Below are 27,476 nucleotides of genomic sequence, written 5' to 3'. Positions count from 1 at the left end.
CCTTTGTCAATTTCTAGTGATAAAGGTGATACAAGCAAAATGTAATAGAATGTAGTCACTTGCCACCACACTCTATTACATTTTGCTTGTATCACTCATACAAGAAAACTTACGGTCTTCCATAGTTTTAAAAGCATGGAAAAGCATTTAAATTTTGCATTGTTTTTGCCAGGGTGGATGGAAGGAAGGGAGATAAGGAGGAAAAAAACAGAAGGAAAGAATTTTTTTTAATTAAAAAAAAGAACCATGGACTATTCTAAAGATGCTAGAGAGTAAAGAAAACATTGATAACCAAAATGCAACGTGATCCTTGATTAGGTCTTCAATCAAAAAATTGCTACGCTGCAACAAATATAAGAGGGTTGAAATCGTACCAACCATATTCTCTGATCATAATGCTTTGAAACTAGAGATCAACTGTAAAAAGAAAGCGGAAGGAACCACAAATAAATGGAGATTAAACAACATACTACTGAAGAATAACTGGGTCGGAGAAGAAATAAAAAGGGAGATCAAGAGATACATAGAAATGAATGATAATGATAGTACGACATATCAAAACTTTTGGGACATGGCGAAAGTGGTCATAAGAGGAAAGTTCATATCATTACAGGCCTACCTCCAAAAACACGTACTAGCCCAAATAAACAACCTGATGCTTCATCTTAGAAAACTAGAAAAGGAAGAACAAATGAAGCCTAAAGTCAGCAGAAGGAAAGAAATCATCAAAATTAGAGCAGAAATAAATGAAATTGAAAACAACAACAACAACAACAACAACAAAATAGAAAAAAATAAATGCAACAAAGAGCTGGTTCTTTGAGAAGGTTAAGAAAATTGACAAACCCCTGGCTAGATTCACTAAAGAAAAAAGAAAGGACACAAATAAACAAAATCAGGGATGAAAAAGGGGAAATTACAACAGACACTGCAGAAATACAAAGGATCATACAAGAATACTATGAAAAAGTATATAACACCAAATTTAATAACCTAGAAGAAATGGACCAGTACTTAGAAAACTACAACCTTCCTAGACTTAATCAAGAAGAACTGGAAAATCTAAATAGACCGATCAGTAGTATAGATATTGAAATAATCATTAAAAACCTACCAAAAAGTAAAAGTCCAGGACCATATGGCTTCACCAAACATTCAAAGAACATTTAATACCTATTTTCCTCAAACTCTTCCAAAAAATAGAAGAGGAGGCAATATTTCTCAATTCATTTTATGAGGTCAATATTACTCTGATACCAAAACCAGGTAAAGATAACACAAAAAAGGAAAACTACAGACCAATATCTCTCATGAGCACGATGCAAAAATCATAAATAAGATACTAGTGAACCGAATACAGCAACATATTAAAAAGATTATACACCATGATCAAGTGGGTTTCATCCCAGGGGCACAGGGATGGTTCAGCATATACAAATCAATTAATGTGATATACCACATAAACAAATTAAAAAATAAGAATCATATGATCATATCAATAGATGCAGAAAAAGCCTTTGACAAGATAAAGCATCCATTTATGATCAAAATACTTAACAAAATCGGTATAGAAATAAAGTTCCTTAAAATAATAAAGGCCATATGTGACAAGCCCTCAGCCAACATTATCCTTAATGCTGAAAATCTAAAAACCTTCCCTCTAAGATCAAGAAAAAGGCAAGACTGCCCACTATCGCCACCATTATTCAGTATAACATTGGAAGACCTAGTGAGTGCAATGAGACAAGAGAAAGATATAAAAGGCATCTAAATAGGAAATGAAGAAGTCAAACTGTCACTGTTTGTGGATGACATGATTCTCTATATAGAAAACCCTAAAGACTCCACAAAAACACTACTAGAAACAATAAGCAAATACAATAAAGTCTTTGGATACAAAATCAACATTCAAAAATCCATAGCGTTCCTATACTCTAATAATGAAGGATCATAAAAAGAAGTGTAAAAAATAATTCCTTTTGCAATTGCAACAACAACAAAAATACCTAGGAACAAATCTAACGAAACATGTGAAGGACCTATATAACGAAAACTACAAGAAACTATTTTAAAAAATTGAAGAAGATACAAAGAAATGGAAAGATATTCCATGTTCTTGGATTGGAAGAATCAACATGGTTAAAATGAGCATATTATCTAAAGCATTATACAGATTTAATGCAATCTCCATCAAAATCCCATTGGCATATTTTAAAGAAGTAGAACAAAAAAGCATCAGATTTGGATGGAAGCACAAAAGACCCCAAATTGCCAAAGCCATCCTGAGAAAAAAGAACGAGGCTGGAGGCATCACTCTGCTCAACTTCAAATTATACTACAAAGTGACAGTAATCAACATGGCATGGTATTGGCAGAAAAACAGACACACTGACCAGTGGAACAGAATCAAGAGTCTAGAAGTAAACCCATATTTATATGGGCAAATAACTTTCGACAAAAAATGCCAAAAATATACAGTGGAGAAAGAAAAGTCTCTTCAATAAGTGGTGCTGGGAAAACTGGAAAGCCACCTGCAAAAGAATGAAACTAGACTGTTGTCTATCACCACACACCAAAATTAACTCAAAATGGATTAAGGACCTGAATATAAGACCTGAAACAATAAAACACATAGAAGAAAACATAGGAACTAAACTCAAGGACCTTGGGCTTAAAGAGGATTTTATGAATTTGACCTCAAGAGCAAGGGAAGTAAGAGCAAAAATAAATAAATGAGACTACATCAAATTAAAAAGCTTCTGCTCAGCAAAAGAAACCATCGACAAGGTAAAGAGAAAACTGTCTCAATGGGAAAGTATATTTGCAAGCAACACTTCTGATAAGGGCCTAACATCCAAAATAAATAAAGAACTCATATGACTCAATAACAACAACAAAACAAATAATCCAATCAAAAATTGGGCAGAGGACCTGAACAGACATTTCTCCCTAGAGGACATACAAATGGCCAATAAATATATGAAAAGATGCTCAACATCGCTAACTATTAGGGAAATGCAAATCAAAACCACAATGAGATACCATCTCACACCTGTCAGAATGGCTATAAACAACAGGACAAGTAATAACAAATGTTGGACAGGATGTGGAGAAATGGGAACCCTTATACACTGCTGGTAGGACTGCAAATTGGTACGGCCACTATAGAAAGTGGTATGGAGGTTCCTCAAAAAACTAAGAATTGACCTACCATATGATCCAGCAATCCTTCTACTGGATATTTACCCCAAAGACTTGAAGACTCACATTCAAAAAGATATTTGCACACCAATGTTCATAGCAGCGTTATTCATTGTGGCCAGGACATGGAAGCAACTGAAGTATCCTACGATAGATGATTGGCTAAAGAAGCTGTGGAACGTATATACAATGGAATATAACTCAGCCATAAGAAGAGATGAAATATCGCCATTTGCAACAACATGGATGGACCTTGAAATAATCATACTAAGTGAGATAAGCCAGACAGAAAAGGTTGAAAATCACATGACATCACATATGTGGGATATAAACCTAAAAGCAATAAAGGAACAGAACAAACAAACAGAGACTCATGGACATGGACAATTGACTAATGGTTACCAGAAGGGAGGGGGGAGGGGGAAAATAAAAAAATAAAATGTTAAAAAAATTATGTATATAGAGTATGAAAAAAAAATAAACTGGCATTTAAAAAAATTGCTATGGGCTTCTCAAACTGATATGTATATGAATCACTGGATTCTTATTAAAATATGATGCTCAAGCTGCTGGTTTATGGGTCAAACTTTAAAAACAATAATCCAAAGGGCATTTTGATGACTACAGGAAAAAAAAAACTATATTAGATAATATACCAATGCTTCATTTCTTCAATATGATAAGAGTATGTGATCATATAACTTCATTTGTAGGAGATACATATTAAAGTATTTAGGAGTAAAGTGTCATGATGCTGGTAACTTTCAAATGGTTTAGCTATAAAATCATACATAAATATGTATATGAGAAATAAAGAAAATTGAGTAAAATATTCACAATCGATGAATCTTGGTGAAAGGCATAAATGTTCATTGTAGTTCACTTCAGCCTTTTTCTGATTTTGAAAATCCTCAAAATAAAAAACTCTATGAAATAATCAGTAAAAATAATGTGTAGCTCTACGCTCTACCCCACAGAGATTGAATCAACACACCTGGAGCAAGGCCTAGGGGCCTATGATTTCACTAACACTCCAGAGAATTCCATTACAGGTCATACAAACACAGACTATCTTTTAAAAACAATGTTTTAGACATTAATGGAGAACATTGTTCGCATGAGGATTCATATCCTTGAAATGGCTAGGATCTTCAGGTTTGAAATATTACAGTAAACTCTGCTTGGTTTGCCTAACAGCCCTTGCCATCTCTGGTTTCTCTAATAGCACCTTTTTCCTCTTTGGGATCTTTCTCCTAATTCATAATGTAAAAGATCGACCGAAATGACACCCACCTGTCCCTTACATTTCACAGGTAGGCACTTGTATTTGCTGAATACCAAATTATCACAAAGTTAATAGATGCAAACAACACACATATATTATCTCACAATCTCTGGAGGTCAGTTTTCCAGGCACAGCTCTGTCTTGTGCTCAGGGTTTCACCAGGATGTAATCAAGGTGTCAGCCAGGGCTGCTATCTCATCTGAAGCCTGGATTCCCCTTCCGAGCTCACTGACTGTTGACAGAATCTGATTCCTTGCAGCTGTATGCTGAGGCACTCAGCAACTAGAGGCTATCCACCTTTCCCTGGCACATGGGCTCTCCACAATATAGCAGTTTGCTTTTTGAAGGCCTACAAGAGAATGTCTCCATTGCTTCAAGTCTGATCCTCTGTTAAAGGAATCATTGTTTAAGTTGAGCTTACCCAAAATAGTCTCCTTTTTTTTTGATTACTTCAAAATCAATTGATATGTGACCTTAAAGACATCTACAAAATTTCTTCTCCTTTGTCATATAATGTAATTGAATCAAGGCTATGAATATCCAATCATATTCACAGGCTCAGCCCACACTCAAGAGGAGGAAATGATATAGAGTGTATATACCAGGAAGCAAGGATCCCGGGGCCATCTTAGAGTTAAGCTTATTGCAGTAGGTAGCCAGCCTCTAAGATGATCTTCAATGATCACTCCACTTCCTGGTATTCAGATCCTTGTATATAGTCCTCTTCCACATTGTACTTAGGTTGGTCTGTGTAGCCAATAGATTACAGCAGCAGTAATATATTACTTCTGAGATTAGGTTGTAAAAGGTATTGTGGCTTCCATTTTGGTTTCTCTTATTCTCTGATCACTCACACTGAAGGAAGCCAGATGCTGGGCTGTGTGAACAGCCTTGTGGAGAGATCCATATGTCAAAGAACTGAAGCCTCCCAACCAACAATCACATGAATGAGCTTGGAAGAAGTTTCTCCAGCCCCTTACGATGACTATAGCCCTGGCCAACAGCTTAACTGCAATCTCACGAGAGATCCGAAGCCACAATCATCAAGCTAAACTACTTCTCGATTCCTGACCCTCAGAAACTGAGATGATAAATGTTTTTTTAAACTTCTGAGTTTGGGGATGATTTGTTACGCAGCAGTAGGTAACTAATACTTGTCCCAGACCTGACTAATCTAGGAAGAGTGAAAGTTACCTGTGTGTTTCTTCCCTAACACAGAAGGAGCACATATGCAGGAGGAGTTAAGCCCACAAAGAAAAGGAACAGAGAACAAAGGCAGAGTGGATGGGGCAAGAGCAGCATTGGTATTTTTTCAGCCTCTGGATCCAGTCAAGTGTGATTCAGTGCCATGCCTATTGTTCCAGTTATTGTGAGCTGATGCATTCCTCTTTTTTCCCCTTTAAGTTCAGAGGCTTCCAAAGCACATGTAGGCCTGCTAGAAATATTTTGGTCCTCTGTCCAGCCAATGAGTGTAAATTTATACTGATATGCAATGTAGTCGGCCAAAGGCAGTAATTTGTTCCTCTTCCTCTTCTCTTGATGGCTGTGATAAGGCTGATTTGTATACTGGTTTCTGTCACTTGCACCCAGGAGTTCTGACTCATAAAAGCCCTCTGTATAATTAGTTTCATGCCTTACTTCAGTCATTTTCATTTTTTATTGCATCCTTCCCTCCAAAGTCATGTTGGCTGATCTTGAATCATATGTTAGGTCATGCTTTTCAGGGTCCCTGGAAAAGTTTTTTTTACTTTTGTTTGTAAAAATGTTCTTATGGTATTTTCTCCCAAAGAAGCCTTATCATGCTGAGAAAATAGCAATTTAACTAAATGGTCTACATTTATTCCGGGTAAATTTCCACTATAGTATATGGTATTTTGCTTCCTAACTTAGCTAATCAAACACTCTCTGGGTACCAAGCCAACTGTTCATGCTGAAGCAGCCTGAGCAGTCATTGTGAAAAGAAACACAAAAACATATCTCACACATGAATCAAGCGAAGATTCTCAGTTTTAAGATGCAGTTTTTCCACACTTGCAGCTTTCAGTGCAAAGTAGTCTGCAGAGACCACAAACTTAATCCACAGTTCCGCTTTCTCCCAACTCTGAACCCCAACAGTGAGTTTACACAAATTGGGATCTCAGTGAATCTCCTCCCCATATAATAATCTTATTGTGATTTTTTTCCCTAAACACCCAGCACCACTGCCAAAAAGATAGATAATACATTTTAAAATTTATAATTACTAGACAAAATTGAGAGTGCTACTCTTAACTGCTTTTCTTCATATAATTCCAAATTTTACCATTTCCCAGAATCATATAGTACTAAAAGTATAAATTCACTTTGACAACACTCTCCCTTACCAAATCAATTTAAGTTAATCTGGTGACCATTCACAAAACTTGCCCCTTGAAAAAACAAGTTAAATAATCCTGTTAATGGCTTTTGCCCTTTGGTTTAATATATTCAGCAGTCAGGAATTGAGCTATGGGAGCTCAGAGGATTGGCATGAACAGTATCCTGCATTTTTCACCATAAAGAATGTTCTTACTCTACCACATAGGTTAGAAACCAGATTACTTAGATTCAAAGCCCAGCTTTTCCATTTAAAGTCACATACTATTGGCCAAGTTACCCAACTCCTCCCTGCCTCAATTTTACATCTGTAACACAAGGATGATAGCAATATCTATCCCAGAATCACTGTTATAAGATTTTGATGATACATGGAAAGCACTTAAAATACTACCAGGTACACAGTAAGTGTTAAATAGCCGGACCAGATCATATTGAAATCTGATTATTATAGGAGGGACTTTATAATAATCCACTTATTATAGGAGGGACTTTAGCATCATTCAAAAGGAGCATCATCATCACATCTTGCATAGTGTTGTCTTCCACATGTCGAGTGGATGAAATTAGATTAAGATGAGCCCAGTATATTAGCACCCCATATACAAAAAACAAAAAACAAACAAACAAAAACACAAAGCCTCGTTGTGAGAAGATATTATCCCAAGCTGAAAATTATTTCTACTTTTTTATTTTTATTTTTGCAAATACAATGTCTGGCACACAATGAAAAAATAAGCAGGAACCCAGAGGCAAGATAATCAGACAGAAATAATTAAAAATAAAACTCACAAGCACTTCAGAAGTTGGAGTTTTTAGACAGACTTTAATCATACTTATTTTGTTCAAGGAGAAAAGAAAAGATAGAGAATTTTGGTAGAAAACTGAAAACCATAATAAAGTGGCAAACAAACTACAAGAACTGGGAAATAACTGAAATTAGCAATAATTCAATAGATTGGTTTAACAGCTGTTTAGATAAACAGTTAGTAGCCTGGAATACTCATTGGTCAAAAAGAACTATCAGAAGGAGGCAAAGAGAAACAAAAGAAAGAAAACATTAGAAAGGAAGGTAAGAAACAGAAGACACAGTGAGAAGGTATAATAAAAGTACAATATTAGGGGACAAAAAGAGGACAGAAGGGGTAAGAATTATTTAAAGAAATAATGGAAGAGAAGTTTTCAAGAATGAAAGACATTAACTTACAGATTTAAGAAGCCAAAAAATTCTAAACAGAATAAAGAGAAAACAACCCGGTACCTCACAGTAAAATGTTAAAAACCAAAGAAAAAAACAATCTTAAAGCAGTTAGAAGTAACGAAAAAGGCAGATTGTTCTCAAAAGAGGAACAATTACGCATAGTTGACTTTTCAACAGAGTTAATAGAAGCCAGAAGACAATAAAAAAAAATTTTAAAGCACTAAAATAAATCTCAACCTAGAATTATAATCCAACAAAAATATATTTCAAGAAGAAAGTGAAATAAACAACTTTAAGACACTGAAAACAGAATTTGTATCCAGAGTTGCACTAATAGAAATAAAGGCATGTTTTTCAGGCAGAAGGAAAATGATACCAAGTAGAAGCTCAGCTTTAGAAAAGAATGAAGAGCAATGAAAAAGTGAATACAGGTCAAATTTAAATAGCAGACTAATGATGATGATCACAATGATGTTTAAAATAAAGGACATACAATGATGGCTTAAAAGTCTAGAGGAGACTCAAAGGAGTAGAATATCTAAAAGGAGTCCAAGGTCCTTGCTTTAACCATGAAAAGGGTAAAATGCCAATTAAAATAAGGTTTTAAGAAACATAAATGTATGTCAATCTCATGATTAACCAGTTAAAGAACTGCAAAAGAATGTAACTTCCAAGGTAGTAGAGGAAAAAAATAGAATAATCGATTTGCAGAAAGAAGAAAATTTTGGAAGAAAAAAAAATGAAAAAGATGGAACAAATAGAAAGCACTGAGTAAGGCAGACATGAAACCATTTCTACTGCATGATCCAATTACTTGACATTCTAACACAGGCAAAGAATTCTAAACAGGTAAAACTAAACCATAACTTTAACGATGCAAACTTAGGTAGTAAAACTAAGAAAAAGCAGGGAAAGGATGATCATGAAAATTCAGAAGAGGTTTTCTTTGAGGGGAGGGAGATGGCAGAAATTTGGGGGGGACATGAGGGTTGGGAATGTTCTATCTCTTAGCTAACTGGGTAGTTACGTGACAGGCTTTTGTTTTGTGCTGACTTACTCAACTATATGTACTTTGTGCACTTCACTGTATTTATTCTATTGCCACAAAAAATAATAAAAGTATAAGAGAGATCTAAATGTACTGATATAGTCTTCTGAAATATATGGTTAAATAAAATAAGTAGAAAAGAGCAGAAATAGTATGCTCTTCCTGGTATTTAAAAAGTTCACATACTCATACATGCTTGTATTCACACAGATCACTTTTCAAGACATACATAATAAATTTAATCCTCTTAGAGAGGAGACTAGACTCTGGTGTTTAGTGAAAATGGGGAATAATTTTTATCAACATGCTTTTACTGTGAAAACAACTTTGAATTATACTTTTTGATCATAAAAAGAAACTTCACCAACCTATAAATCAACTTGGAAAACAAAATAGGGTTACCACTTGATGAAATCATTATTTCAAATTAACTATATTTTGAAATCAATTTAAATCTGATAGTAATAATCAAGATTTTTAAATTATTGCAAAATTTGGTCAAAAGATGGATGGAATTTTCAGAACCAAAAAGAAAAGTGGATTTTAAGCAGATACCCATGAATCTATTGTCTTTCTATTTGCCTCACACAAATGGAGTAGAAATAGGCATAGACAATTCATTTTCAATTCAACTTGTTTCTGGAATATTGGTAGAAGTCTTCCCATCTGCATTATAATGGAATGCTACTAAAAATAGAAAGCAATCTTAGTATAAACTGAATGGCTGAATTTAAGTATCTGCCATAAATCATGAAATTGTACTTTAGGCTTTTTGTCATATGTACAGTGGACCATATCAGAATCTAATAACATGGATAATCTTAGTTTTCAGAACAATTAGAACTAAATGCAGTATACATTTCAGGAATTCAGCAATAAATAAAAGGGTAACACCTATTGATGAGATGTGAAGAAATGAGCCACCCAGGACTTCTGGATTAAGAAAGCAGCTTAAATACATGCTTCCAATTTTGTGTCTTACTTCAAATCAATAAAAATCTGGGGAAGGAAATTTTTAAAGAGAGAAAGATACAAATCAGAAAAACAGGAGAAAAAAATTTTTGAAACTAGAGAAAGGTGAGCAAGCACTAACTAATAATAGTAGGCTCCAAAAAACTAATCTCTAGGTAGTACTGGGACAATGTGAGAGCCAACCAATTTATACCAGTGTTCAAAAGGCAAAGGAATAGGTCTTTGGAACAGGTGGTGAAAAGACTAAGTCAAGAAAATCTTCTGTGAAAGCTATTTCTTATAGTTATCCAATGCAGATGGTCTGTGCCTGCTCCCATTTATATGCTGAAATCTTAATACCCAGTGTAATAGTATTGGAAGATTGGGCTTTCATAATGAGATTAGTACCCTTACAAGAAGAAGGGAGCATGCTTCTCTCTCTCTCTGATATCATGTGAGAGTAAAACGAGATGAGCATCTGCAAAACAGAAAGAGTGCCCTCACCAGACAGTGGATCTGCCAGCAACTTGATCTTGGACTTCACAACCTCCAGAACTGTAAGAAATATCTGTCATTTAAATCATCTAGTCAATGGCAATTTGTTATAGCTTTCCAAGTAGACTAAGATACCCTCCGAATAAACAGCTGGAATGTCTAGGCTGATGACACCATGCACACATTGAGGGGTAAGAAAAAATTGTATTACTCATATCATGAAACTTCCGGGCAGAGCAGGACAGCACCCAAGGTGGTCTGGAATTGGCCTGAGTGTTTTAAGAGAGAGTGAATTGTTCTGGGTTTTGTCATGATTAGGAATTGGGATTAAAAATGAATTCACTCCTTCAATGCTTTGAACTTTCTTGTGTTGCCAAAGGAGGGAGTGCATTGGCTTTTGTATCGACTTGCTCAAATAGGGAGCAGGAGGGAAAGTAATAAACTGGGTCATGGAAGCTCTCAGCAGTCCCAAATTTTTAAAAATGTAATCAGACTCTATTCTACTACTTAAGAAGTTAAAACCTTCCAGATTTCCTCCCTTACTCTACTTTGCTGAGCAACTGACCTTCCCAAGTCTGAGAGAAATCTGGAAGCATGTTCTCTGGAGAAACTAAAAGCAAGATGTCTGGACAAATAATCCTGGCACAGATTAGAGTTACAGTAAGGGTTAAGTGATCAAATGTATATTTAATTAACCCTTCCCTTCCCTCAATCTAGATCACCCTACAGTGAATTTATAATAAGCATGACCCACAGATCAAGCTCTCAGGACCTCTGATGAGCTTTTTAGATCCCCCATGCTTAATATGAAGTAGACATTCAAGTATTACCAGATATCTGACGAAAGCTCCTATCATGGAAAATAGAAATTAAAACTGATCTCCCTCACAGAACAAAGCATCTTGGAGTAAATAAATAATGTGGAGTGGGGGAGAAGAATCAACAAAACTCAATGAAACAAAATTATCATCATCAGAGAAATAAGAAAATGCCTTATTCATAAATGGACAGGATGCTGTAAAAAAGAGAACAGAAAAGAGATCTTGGAACTGAGAACAAATGGTAGAGGCAAAGTCATTAGCAAGTTAAAAGAAAGTAGAGGAAGTCTCCTAGAAAGTAGAGCATAAAGACAAAGAAGCAGAAAATAAGAGAAAAAGAGATGAGAAAATTGGATAACCAATTCCAAAAAAATCTAGGAGAGGGGGGAGAGGAAACAGAACGGAAAACAAAAATTATTCAAGAAAATTTTCCAGATTGATACGAGGTGAACTGCTATTACTGAACAAAGCTTACTGAATAGAAAGAAGTAGATGAAAATACCTACACAAAAACATGTGCACTTTCAGAATACCATGGGAAAAGAAAAAAATACCAATTTCTCAGAGGAAAAGAAGCAGAAAGGGTCAGGAATCATGACTTTACTGCAATGGCATCACTGCGAGTGAGAAAACAATGGAGTAATATCCACAATTCTAAAGGAAAATGATGTAATCTTAATCATGGTCAACTTTTGAAACTTTGCGAGGGTAGAATGACATTTTCAGACATTCATGGTCTCAAAAAAAAAAAAATTTACTACCCCTCCTCTCTTTCTGAAGAGGCTACTGGAAATGTGCTCAGTCAAAATGAAAGCATAAATCAGAAAAAAGGAATACATCAAACTAAAAAGATTTTGTATAGCAAACAAAGTCATCAATAAAACATAGAAGTCAATCTATAGAATGGGAGAAGATATTTGTAAATGATATATTTGATAAGGGGTTAATATGTAAAATATATAAAGAACTCATGCAAATCAACATAAAAAAATCATTAAAAAATAGGCAGAGGATCTGAATAAACATTTCTCCAAAGACGACATACAGATGGCCAACAGACATATAAAGAGATGCTCAATATCACTAATCATCAGGGAAATGCAAATCAAAACCGCAATGAGATACCATCTCATACCTGTTAAAATGGCTATTATCAAAAAAACAGCCAACAACTGTTGGGGTGGATGTGGATAAAAGGCAAGCTCTGTGCACTATCTGTGGGACTGTAAACTAGTGCAGCCACTATGGAAAACAGTATGGAAATTTCTCAAAAAATTAAAAGTAGAACTACCATATGACCCAGTAATTCCACTCCTGGGTATTTATGCAAAGAAAAACACTAATTTGAAAAGATATATGCACAGCTATGTGTACTGCAGCATTTTTTACAATAGCCAAAATATAAAAGCAGCCTAGGTGTCCATGGATATAGGTGAATGGATAAAACAGTTGTGGTGTATATATTTAGTAGACTATTACTCAGCCATAAAAAAAAAAGAATGAAATGTTACCATTTGTGACAACATGGATGGACCTAGAGGGTATTAGTCTAAGTGAAATAAGTCAGAGAAAGACAAATACCATGTGATTTCACTTATATGTCGAATCTAAAAAACAAAACAAATGAACAAACGAAACAAGAAAGGCTCATGTATACAGAGAACTGATGGTTGCCAGAGGGGAGCGAGTCGAGGATGGGTAGAAAAGGTGAAGGGAAGTAAGAGGTACAGGGATATAACACACAGCATAGGAAATATAGTCTATATTATAAGTTTGTACAATGGCAGAGGTTACTAGATACATCATGGTGATCACTTTGTAAGGTATATAAATGTTGAATCACTCTATACACCTGAAATTACTATTGTATGTCAACTAATTAAAAAATAAATTATTTTTTTAAAAAAGACATGGTACAGAAAACATGAGTCCACATAGGAGAGGGGTGAAGGGATTTCTAGGAGGATAGAGAACAGATATCATGAGATGCTACCTAGAAACGAAACCAGATTGGAGCAGTGAGTCTAGACAGTCATGCTGCAGGGCATTGTTTTTTTTAATAACACCGGAGTGAATGCCCTGGGGGCCTGCCGGATAGAAATGTAGTGACTTTGACAATTTGCTGATAAATTTCCTGCTCTTTCCTCCAGGTCTCGCTGCCTACATTGGCTGTGGACATTTATTTCATCCACCAAAATTTTTTACTTTGATTTAGTTCCACAAACTGGAACAAGGCCATACTGAGCTTAGAAGCAAGAAACCCAGGGCAGTTCACTCCCGCTATTCATATGTTTTATACTACAACCCTTCCAAATTCATAGACTGTGGTGAGCCTTAGATTTCCTAGAACTAATGCATGGCATCCCTTACTGAACACCCCAGAAGGCCCTTTTGAAAACTCCCAGGAAGCAGAAGCCTAAGACCCAGAGACCATTGAGTTTATTTTGTCCTGGAATCCTTCACACAACTAGCTTTGTATTTCACACCCTGTGGGAGGGCAGGGGGAATGGAGAGGAATGTTGAAAAGCAGTAAACACAGATTTTAAGTTCTATTTCATAACCTGGGTGAAGGACTCAAAAGTTTTTCTTTAATTTTTTTTGGATTAACATTTATATTTTACACAGAATTTCACATATAGAAAATAAAGGAAAAAGAAATAAGTCTACTCATCCAGTAATGGTTGGACTATAAATTGGAACAAACTTCCTGAATGACTTTTTGGCAAAGAATATCAAAACCCTTAAAACCGAGCATGCTTTTAGACCCAGTAATTATACTTCTAAAAAATATTATATGAAAAGTTGTACAGTGCTCAAAGTAGACTGAAAGGCTATGCTAAAACAGAAACCAGCAGTTAAAAATTAGGAACCAAAAAAAACCCCACTCTTGTAGAACTGATTAAAATAAGTGGGATATTCATGCAATTGACCATTATGTAATCATTAGCTACGATGCATTTACTGGCATGGGTAAAGTTCACATTACACTGTAATTTACTTTAAAATACTTAAGCATAGACCATATGATCTGTGCACGCAGTGGTTTTTAATCTACTCCCCAGAGATGATTAGTTAATATTTGAAGAATCCTGTTCAGTGCATGCACTCCAGGCGTCTGTGATTTAGAAGCAGCTACTACAAGTGCTTCAATAATAACTATCTCTATCAGCATTGGAAGATTTTCTAACTAGCTTAAGAGATGCTCAAAATATTTATCCATTGGCAAAAAACACAAGCACATTCGCTCTTGCATTTACAGGAGTATAACAGAAGCCTATGCCCACGAGACTGCTTAGCAGCAGGATATTTCTGTGTCTGCCTCTAGCACACTTGTCCTGCAGGGAACTCCATATACCTGAGACATGGGCTCTTGCATCAGGTTTGCATGTACAGGTTTCGTGACTCTTCGTGGTCACTTGCTAAATGTGTGTGAGTGTTATTTTGGATACTTCTGAGAAGCAGATTCCAAGACAGTATTATTGCAGATTTAATGGGAGATATACCCATGAAGGAAAAGAGGAGAGAGCTGGAGAAGGTGAGGAAGACCTTCAGTCTGCACTGAAGGCCCGATAATGTGAAGGAGACAAGGGAGCAAGGGGGTTGGAGTGGGAAGCGTTTCTGATTACCATGAAGTTCCAAGAAAGGTTTCATCTGATGGGCAATCCTTATGCCAGAATCACCCACTGAGGGTAGTCACTCCTGTTGCAGCAAAGGTCCTGCATTAATTAACAGCACCGATGTGCTCAGCCATGGCTAGCATGATGTCAGTGCGAATTAGTTGGCAAATCCAGAGGAGCAGCAGCTGGTACTGCCAGTTCCTTATGCTCCCACAAAGGAGACCTGAACATTTTCATGGCTGCCATTGTACGTGTGGTCGAATTCAGACTGAGGCAAACCACCTAGTAGAGAGATTCTGAGTGTTCTTACCAATAATCTAACCACTGGAAACAACAGATAACTAGGAGAAAAGAATATGATGGTCGTACAATAGCCGAATGAGCTGTATCTATTCTCAACAATACAGTTGTATGTATGTGGGTTTCAATGTGAATATAGCATGGTCCCTATCTTTGGTTTTAAGTCCATTACACTACAATTGTTTTTTAATAAATAAATTAAAATGAGTGAGATTTTTAAAAAATATTTTATGAGCCACAACTAGAGTTCCTTTTAGGGACTTTGCCTCAATCCCACACAGGCCCTCAGGTTCTAAATCCCCCATGCAACCGTCTTATCAAGGCCTTTTCCTACAGCACAGTGAATAAGAAATAAACAGGAATTTGGGGTGTGGGAAGACATGTAGAAAAAAGAGCAAAGGAAGAGAGGAAGAGCAAGGTAATGAGGTGTTTAGAGGCCAAAGGACTTTATGCTGCCTTGTGAATGATAATGTTTAGGAGAGAATTAGAAAAAGGAGCTATATATGCCAAGTGGAGATAAAGAAATATCTACACAGTGAAGAAAGAAATGATGGCCAAGAGTGCCAAATGCCTTGAGCAGTTCCAGAAATCTTAAGGTATGCACTAAACTTCCCACAGGATTTGGGCTCACGGAGCAGGGTGGAGGCAGAGTGGGGAGTACAAGCTGATCTGAGGGAGATAGTAAGAGATGGGGTCACCATACCTGACATCTTAAAAATATACATAGACACAAAATATACGTGAGTAGAAAATATTTGACAACACAAATAAAATGTTAGTATTGTTTCTTTAAAGAATAGGGTTCTAAATGATATTTTTCTTGTCTCTATTTTCTAATTCTTCCTAAATGAACACAAATTGGTATACTCTAAAGAAAAGGATATTGAAAAAATAATTAGGGTAATTGCTTATTTCCAGGAATTAGGCTAAACATTAGCTAAGTAAAATCACTGTTTCCCACATAGTCAATTGGTCAATTATAAGAAGAACTCCATAGAACAGGTCAATTTACCCTGTAATCCATGCATGCATTTTGTAGCTAATTCACCCCTGGGAGGTATATTTAGTAGACTACATTAGGCAAAGTAGACCTTTTAGTTAAGATTTTTTTTCCATGGCTGTTAATAATTGGCTATACCCTCTCTGAAAAGCTTTTGACTAGACTCATCTTTACTTTGCTTTATTATGAGGTCTTAGGAAAAATATTGCTCCAATAAGGACTAAATTTAAAACTGACTATAATTAAAGCTAATACTTTTCTCAATAGCAATCTCCCTGGATCATAGGCTACCTTACCCCCACAAGGACATGACTCATCAGAATTCTACTGGTAAACTATTATGTAAAATAGTAAAGTATCTGTCTTAATGACTGGAACATGAAGATATTCCCTTCTTTTCTTACTGTTACTCACATTTCTACTTGCCAGCTTAATTTCTAAAACATAGATGCATCATTAATTAGCAGCAACTAGTGCTTTTAGACCTCTGTTACAGGGTATTATTGAAGAACAGTTTTAGCAGGTGCTAAAATATACCTGGCTGAAAGAATGTCACAGAGATTCTAATTGCATGCCACATATCCTATCCTTGTTAAGTTCTATCCACGGATCAAGTACATCACTGGAAGATGATGTGTGTTGCCACTAGCCACAGTGTCTTCCTATTTAAAAAGCTCCCTTTCTTCCAGGCAGACCTGTCGTATACCAGGGTTAATGATTTGATAAGAGGAATGAGGACTGGATTTCAATCTTCACTCATCCCATGCGCTGGGTGCTCCTAGTACATTGTTCAATCTGAATAATTGTCCAGGGAAGCCATGGCTTATATGCTTAGGGGACATTACCTTAGTCCTACAAGGAAATCCTGTCGCTAAGTCATGTTTCAGCTCTAGACCTTTATTATCCTCATGTCTCTCCAGCCATATTTGCTGAGAGTCCTATGCAAACCAATATTTCCCAGCTTTTTCGATTTCATGGACCAATTTAAAAAAAATACAAAGGGTTTTTTAGGGGTTGATAAAGGGTTGCCAAGTCTTATTTGAAAACAATACGATTTAAAGTAATTATTGAACATAGAGATTTTAGAATCGAAGGCCAATATTTCTCAAGAAATAAAAGCTATCTACTTAGACCCACATTTTTACTTTGATAAAGTAAAGCTTACTCTGTGTGTTGGGGAACTGCTGATGTGGTCATCACTGCCTGCCTTTCCTGTCTCCTCCGTCCCGTTCTCCTCTGGGCACACTGGCTCTCTTCAGGTCCTCCAGCCCATCCCGTCGCTTCTTCTGTTCTCTTAATCTGGTTTATGCTACTCCCCTTTCGGGTTTCAGATTGCGGAGACAGGTATAGATTCTAAACCAGAGACATTTAATAAAATTTAGGAATTGTTATTGTTTCAATAAGTGATACAAAAGAAAAGAATACTGGGTTATATGTCAATAAATTTAATATTTATCACCCCTATGGACTGTGAGCTTCATGAGAAGACCACTTATACCTACAATTTTACTTCTAGCACCTGATACAGACCTACCTACATAATAGGTACTTAAATATCTGTTGAACAGATTAAACCAACATTCCTTAATGTGCTATATGAGAGATCTGAATTTTGAACCAGAGGACTTGTTCCCGTCTTTGAATGTTAAAGATAATTTGTTTCTCGCCTTGCCCCATTTCCAAGAACCTTAGACACAGGTTTATATTCTATCACAGCAATAATGTTGACTCTTCTGGTTGGAATATTGACTGTTTCCTCTTTCATATTTTTTCTTATTATTTTACCCTTTATTTTAAGCTGTTCTAAGCTGGTTCAAATTCCTCTTCAGAAAGATTCAGGGTGTAAATAAGTAAATAAAATCCTTATAGTGCAATCGCTCACCTGTTCCCAAAATAAAATACTGACATTTCAAATGTTCCTTATTGTAAAGGTTAGATGATTAAATATATTCCTCTTCTGCTCTACCACAGATTAGTCAAATAAACATCAACTACATGCAAACCACACAAATAGATCAGACTTTTGAATGGAGGTAGTTTTAAGGGACAGACAGTTGAAGATCAAGAGAAAAGAAAATGCAAGGTATAGCATTCTAGTTTAAAAACAACCAACCTTAAGAAAACTACCACATGTATTTCTATTTTTGCTTATTATATGCCCTTTTAAAATACTAAGAAAAGCCAGCAGGCATCTGACATATCTTCCAAAGATTCTGAAGAAGCACCGAGATTATTTTCTCCCATGAAAACAAGTTTAACGTTCAAAATGATCGGACTAGCTTCTCTAGTTTGTACTTAAAATGGTGCCAAATATCAATTAAATTTCTAATTCTGCATGATTTTCTAATAAAAAGGATTTAACACAAAATAATCCCTAATTGGCTTAACTACTTATTTAAGTTACATATCTCCTGTAATGTCTAGCAGAGCTTTATTATCTCAGAGAAAAGCTTCCTGCGTTTTCAGAAGAGAGGTTACCCTCCGTAAGATAAATCATCTTAGTTTATCTAATCTGCCTACCCAAACAGATTAGAATCCTCAAGGTAGAAAGCCTCTTGGAATGCTAGCCAGCCTCATCCTCTCATGAGACATAAACAAACTGAAGCAGACGTTAACAGACTTGCCTAAGACCACACAGAGAGTGAGCAGCAGTTGGGACTAAGTGCTTCCTCCTCACCTGCAGCCTCTGCAGGGAATCCTGACTAGCTAGGAGGATCAACTGAGGGCGTCAAGTGGCAAAGGAGAGGTTAACAGCTCTAAGGAAGCACACTGAAATGGACCCTGGGCACATACTTAAGTTCCAAGAGACTACAACCCCATTCAATATAATAAGAGGCCATGTTCTTGCTGTTATATCTGAGGATTTTCCAGTTGCCAACATTCTCGTCTCCAGAGCCACAAAATACACTCAATCAGTGTGCACAGCACTTGTATGGAATACAAGGATTTAATTGGGGGCTGGGAAGAAAAGGGAAGGGCTCTCATGAAGTCATTTTAACTCTGCAAAGGGATATGCTGGGAGATCAGTTCCTAAACACCCTCAGCTTTAATTTCTGCACTAGCACATTAGACTGATGTGCCCAAGGTCACAGGGATTAGTTTCTATGTGGCGAAAAGCCAGACCTTACTCCAGATCAAGTCTTTTCTCTACTCTGTGGCTATCTCTCACCCTACACATAACAGCCTGTATGGATACCCGTCGAGCACAACTTTAATCCACTTTATAAACCTCTTGCTCTGGCCACGCTGCAGCAACCAGCTCTGGAAAGGCTTCCGCCAGCTGACTGAAGATGTAGCCTGAGACACCTTGCCGTGAGACTAAACCATTGCCCAGAGGTCCTGAAGCGGGAAGTGAGAGAACCACAGTAATTCTCTATGTTTCTGCATGCAAACACATACTCTGGATCTCCAGGATGACCACTTTAAAGAGCTGCTACACAATTTCAGTGTCAATGTTGCCTTTGGCATCAAATTGTACGATTCTGCTTCATGTTAAAAAGGATGGGGCAGACTTACATAAGTGACAAGTTTACATCAACTGCAGGTCAAATAATACATCCCCTGAAAGGTAATACCAGTGGCTCAAAGTAAAAGGTAATTTTGTACTAAAAATTCTTTACATCAATACTGGGGATATAAGAAAAACATTTTTAAAGATAAATTATGTATTATTCAAGTCTGAGAAAAACTTTCTTCATATAATTGTCTAACAATTCTAGTCTCAGATAACACTTGCTTTTCTAATCACTCCCAGATATTTTTACTCTAGAAAACTTTTGGGGCTTCACACTCAACTGGTAAAAAGCACAATCATATTTTTGCCATGACATCTAGCCTTTCTAAACTTAATTTTATAAGGTGCTATTTTTCTAGATATTAGAACGTCGAGTTCTCCAACAACTGTAGATTCCTCAAAGATGTTTAGCTGTTGCTGTTTTCATTCTCACCATCGCCACCCTCACTGTTAGGATCTGTAACAAACTCTTCACAACTTCCATTTAACCGTACCACCAAAGTAACATATTTTCCCCATTTCTTCTACAGAATATATTTTCTTAGGTCAGGTTCCCTAGAAACAGAGCCAGGGATGGGGATTCTCATACAGCTGACTTTCTGAGGGTGCACATTCAAGAGAAAGCTGTAAGGAAATGAGGAAAGTAGGACACAGAAGGGAAAGACGCCAAGCGAAGATGAATTTGATTGAAGTCTGATCTCTGACCAACGGCACAGGGAACAGTGGAGTATGAATGGCACTCTAGACTTTTTCGACCTTGAGGTAAGGGTTAAGTATTCTGTCCTCAAACCAGTCAGTCATTAGCCATGAGCCAGTCCAGATAGGGTGCACAGCCTCCTGGGCATCTCCAGGCAAGGACAATTTTCTAGAGAAGAGTGCATCCATGAGCCATCAGCAGCCAACACTCATAGCAGCTGGAGGCTGGGTGCACCTGCCCAGCAAACAGGATCTGGGTAGGGCTTTAATAAGGGTTACTGCTCATACTGATATCTATTGACCTATTGACATAGCTAGTAGTCTATAAGGTCTAGCCAGGAAACAGCAACAACCAGAGGTCTTTATAAAGGAGAAATTAATGATGGGAAATTGGGCATGTGGGTGATGAGAAGCAATAGGGGTGAGTGAGGCAATCCAGTGATTAATAGTAACAAGAAGCTGTTACGACCTCAAGGAAGAAGGTGGTGTTAGCTCTGACCTCTAGGAGGTGCTAGAACCCCTGGGTGGATGTAGATGAGACACCTAAGGAAGTAGGGAGGGGAAAATGACCTGGCTTTCCCCCTCTCCTCTAGCCTTTCTGTTTTCTCCGGTGTCTCCAACTGGCTAAACCGATGTAGAAGCCAGAGAGTTGGAGGCCAAGGAGATGTAGCTCCTTTGATGCACAGCAGAATAGGGGAGAGGCAGAAAAAGAACAAGAGCCAATAGGCAGGTGACTGACACAGCTGCTATAGCACATCTGTACTCTACCATTCACACCAAGTGATACATATACTTACCAAAACAGCTGTGTGTCATTTCCTCCATTATATAGAATAAGCTAGTTTGAGAACATAGACATGTCTTTAGATTAAAAATAGAAGTTATCAGATTTATGCCAGGTCTTAGTTAACTCAATCAAATGTATACCACGTGTTGTTTTTCCAGCTCAGTCCCTAGTTATCAAACTGTAGAAAAGACTAACAGTGAAAGTTACACTCCTCCTGGTGCCTACCCCCTAGCCCAAATTAAATCTAGGCAAAGAGATAAGAAAAAGATGGAGAGTTTTAAAGGTGACATTAAGAATTGAGTTCCATTTTATTAATAATTTTGGCACAGGCTGACTTGGCAGGACCTTCTCTTTGCTTGAACTTCCATTTTCTCCTTCAGATATCTGGGTAAATAATATTTAATATTTGATATTTTCAAAATGTTAGTAATCACCTGAAACATTTCACCACTTACTAATATAATTAAGCATCAACCAAATTTAGTGGGCACGTTTACAGATGTCTTTAATTATTTGTTGATTTGTGTCAATACGCGGGACTACTCAAGAGACAGCTTATACAATGGCTGCCCCAAGGGGCTTAATAAGTGATTACAGGCTTATTAGGAAACAGAAAGACAAGCCTCCCAGGTGTTCTCTACAACTTGCAAATCAAATAACTGGAAAAAAATGCAGGTTTGCTATGAGTGAAGCTGTTTTTCAAGTAAATATACTACATGCAGACACATATACTAGTTTCCATTTAGTTGACAGAGGAAAATAATAGAGTTCTGTGAGTGTTCTCAACTCTATATTTCTTTAAAACAATTTAGAAGACCTGAAAGTTATACCCATCTACTAAATCCATCATGCATTTGGTGAATGATAAAATCTAATGCAAGAAATAGTATTTATGTGCAGGCATACTAACATAGTTGCCAAAACTTCATAAAAAATTATGACTGAATATACTTGCTAAATGCTGAATTAAAAAAAATATTTCTGCCTTCAAGGAAGTTATATATGGGGCAAATGATAGTCAGATATTTACAATATACCAAATATTCACATCTTCACCAAATCCAAATTTTAAATGACCTCTCAAGCTTTCAAATCAGTATCGAGATGCACCAGAAGAGCATCCAGTTCTATATCTACTGAGATAAAAAATCAAATTCATAATCATAACACGAGCAAATTCCTTCCAACTGCCAATATGGATGTGGGATGCAGTTAATTTTCAGTGATTAACTATTTTTGAGAATTAGGATTCAGACCATTATACTACAAAATTTCTCTTGATAATCCAAATAAATTACTTTGACTTGCCAGATAAATTTTTAAAAATTAACAATTAAGACATTAACAATGAAAATTTTTTGATTTTTTTCTGAAGAGAACAATATGCTATTAACTCCAACAGAATATGATTGATGAAAATAATACCGAGTGGATTAACTAACACTTCTGAGGAATTTTGTATTTTTCAGATATTTTTCTCCTGAAAGCAATTGATGAAATATGTAACTACTTTATATCAATGTAAGACTTATTTTTCCTATAAAAACTAGAGATAAAATATTTTACATTATTTTAGTTTAGAACTTCTCTCTAGAAAAATGTATTTGCTCCAGTCTAGGTAAATATGAGTGATATGGGACTACAAATCTGGGGAATGATCAAGGGGAAAAAGTAATCATTTAAAAAAAAAGAGTGGGGATATATCAACAGTACACAGGCATCAACCTCAGTGAGCCCCTAAGGGCCAAAGTTGAAAACTTTAAGCAGCAAAATAAATTATAATATTGGATTATAATATTGGATTATAACCCAAGAATTTTTAAAACCTATGAGTCCATACTGATATAAATGGTTGAATAAATAACTTTTTCCTTACCGAATAATATATGTACATACCATACATACTACCTTACTTTAGGAAGTAGAGATTAATTCTCCTCCACCTGAGTGTAAACTGGACCTACTCACTTCCAACAAATACAGTGTGAAAAGGGAGGAAAATAGTAACTTTACAGTGGAAAAACCAGGCAGACATTACCTTAACTAAATGATCAAGGTTAACATTATCAATGATAAGTCATGTTGCTATCATGTACCCCCAATATGAGACCACTTGTGTAGTATTCTCCCACAAACCCACCACCCCAATATAATCAGGAGAGAAACAACAGACAAAGCCAGCATGAGAAGTGGTCTATCAAATATCACCATCACACCTCAAAACTGTCACCAAAAACAAGGAAAGACTGAGAAACTGCTGCACATTAGAGAAGACTAAGGAGACATAACTACTAAATGCAGTGTGATATTCTGCATTGGGTAGAATAGAAAATAGAAATTAGTGGATAAAGTAGTGAAATTCAAAAAAAAATCTGCAGTTTAGTTAATAGTATGTTACTACTGCTGATTTCTCAGTTTTGACAACAGCAGTTATGTAAGATGTTAACATAAGGAAAACTGGGTAAAAGTAAACAGGAACTCTATAATATTCTTGCAACTTTTCTGTAACTCTAAATTATTCCAAAATAAAGTCTAATTACAACTAAATGAAAAAATACAACACATGCAAACAAAAACAAAATAAATAAAAGAATAAGATGGAAATGGGATCGCAGGTCTAAGGAAGCAAAACATGCATCAAAATTTCCAAAGAGAACTAATAACAATATAGAGCTAGCTACATACAGAGGAGATACTACTGACAGCCAATTAACTATATTTCTAAAAAATGTCCAGTTCTCCTGTGTGTCTCTTTTACTACTCACACAGCACACTTCCCTCTGACACTTCTGGTCACCAAATGTGTGCGCACTTGAAATAATTGGGGGCAGGGGAGGGAAATACAGTTGACTTCAGGTTGTGGTGGGAGAAAAATATGGGAAAAGAATTTTGAATTGAATAGGAAGTACCTTAAGGAAAAAAAAAAAAGACTAAGAAGATAACTGTAGAAGAAAGCAAATGCCTCAGAAAACAACAGATGTGTTTGAAATCTTCAGAAAAGGAAGTGAATAAAAGCGAGAAAACAAAGCAACAGTAGACTTGGAATTCAATCATCTATTTCTGCTGTCATGTCTCTCGAATTCACAGGCAAGACAAAAGGATGGTAAAAAGCCCTTCACAGACAGCTTGCAAAACTATGTCAGAGCATGAAACATTAAAAGCACAAGAATGTACAAGAATTAGAAATGTAATCTATGAAGCACACCGTAGGATATAAAGTTGTTTTGCATATAAAATAAAAAGCTAAATTCAATGGGGAAAATAGGTTTGGAGAGCCTAGGTCTTTGCACTCCCAATTTTAAAAAGACTAATTCCAAGATCAGAAACACAAATTAGAAGAGATATTTAATTAGAAGAGATATTTAATTTAATTATAATCTCTTTTTCCTTTCCAATGAGAAAAGAATTTTTTTCATTTAATTGTAATACTATGAAAAATTTCAACTGTGTTAGAAGCTAAAAGTAGATATTTGACATCATTACTCATTTTTAATTACTCACTCTCAAAATTAAAGCACATTTAGATAAATATGATAGGATTCTTAAAATGTTTGAGAATTTATAATTCTGTTGCAAACAATGACAACAACAGCAGCAAAATCCTGGAACAAACTGGCTTAGACGACAAAGGAAATTTTCTGAGAAATATAACTGAAAATTCTGAGAGCCTCAAGCCAGTTTGATCCAAGTCTCATCTTTACCAGGTCCCCGGTCTCTGCTTTGCCTTCTTTGAGACCACACAATACCCAATAATCTGGCTTCGCTCATTGTAATTAAGTGGCTGCAGAAACCTCAGGCCTGATGTCCACACATCACCAAACTCGAAAAGAAAGAACTTCCAGCCAGCACCTTTTGATGAGAAGTTTGTTTCCCAGAAGACCAAGCAAACAACTTTTTGCATGTTATTGGCTCAGCTGGGTTATGTTCTCATCCCATGCGTCACACTGGCTTCCCCCACTCCCTAACTGGCTTCTCCTAGGAGCACTGATTTAACAAATCATTTGCACCTAAATCTTCGGCTAAACAGCTGCTTGTAGTAGAATCTTCCCTAGGACACAAACGAGTGCACTGAAATCCCCTGGCGAGTTATTCTTGAAAGCCCTGAGCTGTTCCTTCCCACCTTCACATCTCTGCAAAGGATGGCATTTCATACTGTGAACAAGACATTCATCTTCTCACATTCACCCTTTCCCAGGTCTATGTTGCTTCTTTTCTGACCCAGCCTCCTACTTCTGCAACTCTCAAATCTCTTCTATATGCCCTCTAAAAACATTATTCCACAATAGACTGCACTTTACCCATAACCTTGCTTAGATTCCTGCCACTTGGCGGCCTAAATTGAAACATGATTCATTCCTAAAAGCATTATCACCTTCTCCTTTTTCCTAAGAAAGGTTGACTCATTTTCCTATCTTTTCTCACACTGGAATCTGGAAATAAAGCTGGCAATCTACTTGCACAACAATGTTCTTCCCAAACCATCAATTCTTTAGGGCATCTAGATCTTACTGCGAGAACCTGAATTTCTTCGGAAGTGCCTTGCCCCTACGCAGAGGGTACCTAGGGAATGTCAATTCTATTTAAGCTGAATGAAGAATATATGGTTAGGGTATAGTATTCTTTATATCTTTTACAGGAAGTTAGAAGTATTTTTAACAAATACCTTCTGGCTTGGCTTTCCTATGTCCCTCTCTCATTTGGTACCTACCAAATCCTGATCAGCTCCCATAAATTTGGAAAACTAGCACCAAAACTCAGTCTCCCTCTCCACCCCCAATGTTAACAATATTCTAGGTGATTTTTATGCCCATGTGATGACTCTCGAGGAAAAAAACTGTATTGTACACCTGAAACTGATATGACGCTATATGTAAATTTATACCTCAATAAAAAACAAAACTTTTACTTTAACATAATTACATCATTTGGAACAAAATTTTTCTGAGAATATTTTACCCTGACACAACTCTCTATCATTCTAATACTTACCTCTTTTTTCCCCTCCCACTAATTTAAAAATCTTAAGATTTCCAAGTCCTGACTCCATCAATTGCTCCCATTGCACTTAGGTTATTATATACTTCCTGGGTCTTATTCAACAATTTGAGATTATTGAGACTAAACAAATGGGTTTCTTTTCCTTGTTGCCAAGTTGATCTTGACAACTACAGAGCTGCTAGCTTGGCTTACATGTAATTAGATTACCAAATATAATTTGTGAACTTGTAAATCTCTAAGAGCATTGTTTAGCAATTGACGTGGTTATTGCAGAAGAAATTAGATTCTCATGGTGACACTATTCAGAGGATGAGAAAGAACACGAGGTACAGCACTCCTAGATTCCAATAAGGCCCTGGGTTTTCTCTTTACAAGAAGATAAAACTGGTAGAAAGGCCCACTATTCCCAATTAGCACACAATACAACCAAACATCTTTAAAGAATTTATCTTACAATTAACATTAGTATCTATTATTTAAAATTCTCTACCACGTTCATTTGGAATTGGAGATCAATCCAGTTGTCACTGGCATTTAAACAGCACTTGAGCCACTGAAGCAAGTGGGCTTCTGTTGATACCATCTGGGCAGTTCTTTCTCCAAGAAATGCTAGGGTGTTTTTGTTTTAATGGGCTGCACAGTGCTGAGGTCAAAGAGAGAAGGCTGGTCTCATTTCCACAATCAGCATTCCTAAACCACACAACACACCCATGGCTTAAAACCAGTTCTAGAAACAACTATCCATTTTTTGTGAAAGTGGAAGTACCCTGTCCGAGGCTGGAAAACTAGTCAAAGTTCACAATGACTTTCCAAGGCCCCAAAGATTTGCATACTGAGTGTGGACCCACTATTCCTAGGGAAACTAAAGAAGGCTGGAGGGAAGTATCGAGTGAGGCAGGTGGTACTTTTGGTTAACCTTCAAGCAATCACCAGGAAAGCATTTCTGTGTTCAAAAAGAAAGAAACCAAAATTCTCAGAACTACCTGGGTAGAGAAAGAGGCCCTTGACAACTGCTTTGAAGTGATTCTGTAGAAACCATTGATCTCTCCCCTTCAACAGTACCACAAGCCCTAGTCAAAGGTACAAGGGGAAGAGATTATTCCCCTGCACACTGTACAATCTATCCACATACATCTTCAGAAGCACAGATTTCAGAGGCATAATTCTTATCTATATTTCAGCCAAGCTGTCATATTTTTTCCGCCAGGCC

General features: G+C 36.5%; 1 protein-coding gene across 21 annotated transcripts in view; it reads right to left on the bottom strand.

Moving 5' to 3' along the window:
* Positions 1–27,476, bottom strand: part of HHLA2 (HHLA2 member of B7 family) — a 110,086-nt gene that overhangs the window by 28,500 nt on the left and 54,110 nt on the right. For 20 of the 21 annotated variants that reach the window (XM_039856961.1, XM_039856963.1, XM_039856966.1 and 17 more), the window contains one exon: positions 17,437–17,624. The exons of the other annotated variant lie outside the window; for it this stretch is intronic. The gene's annotated coding sequence lies outside the window, so the exon portion shown is untranslated. The remainder of the gene's footprint in view (positions 1–17,436; positions 17,625–27,476) is intronic. 21 annotated transcript variants of the gene reach the window in all.

The sequence above is a fragment of the Pteropus medius genome, unplaced genomic scaffold (assembly GCF_902729225.1).
Source record: "Pteropus medius unplaced genomic scaffold, Ma_sr-lr_union100, whole genome shotgun sequence".
Lineage (NCBI taxonomy): Eukaryota > Metazoa > Chordata > Mammalia > Chiroptera > Pteropodidae > Pteropus > Pteropus medius.
Note: the sequence above shows the minus strand (reverse complement) of the source record. Positions and strands in the feature narration are given on the sequence as shown.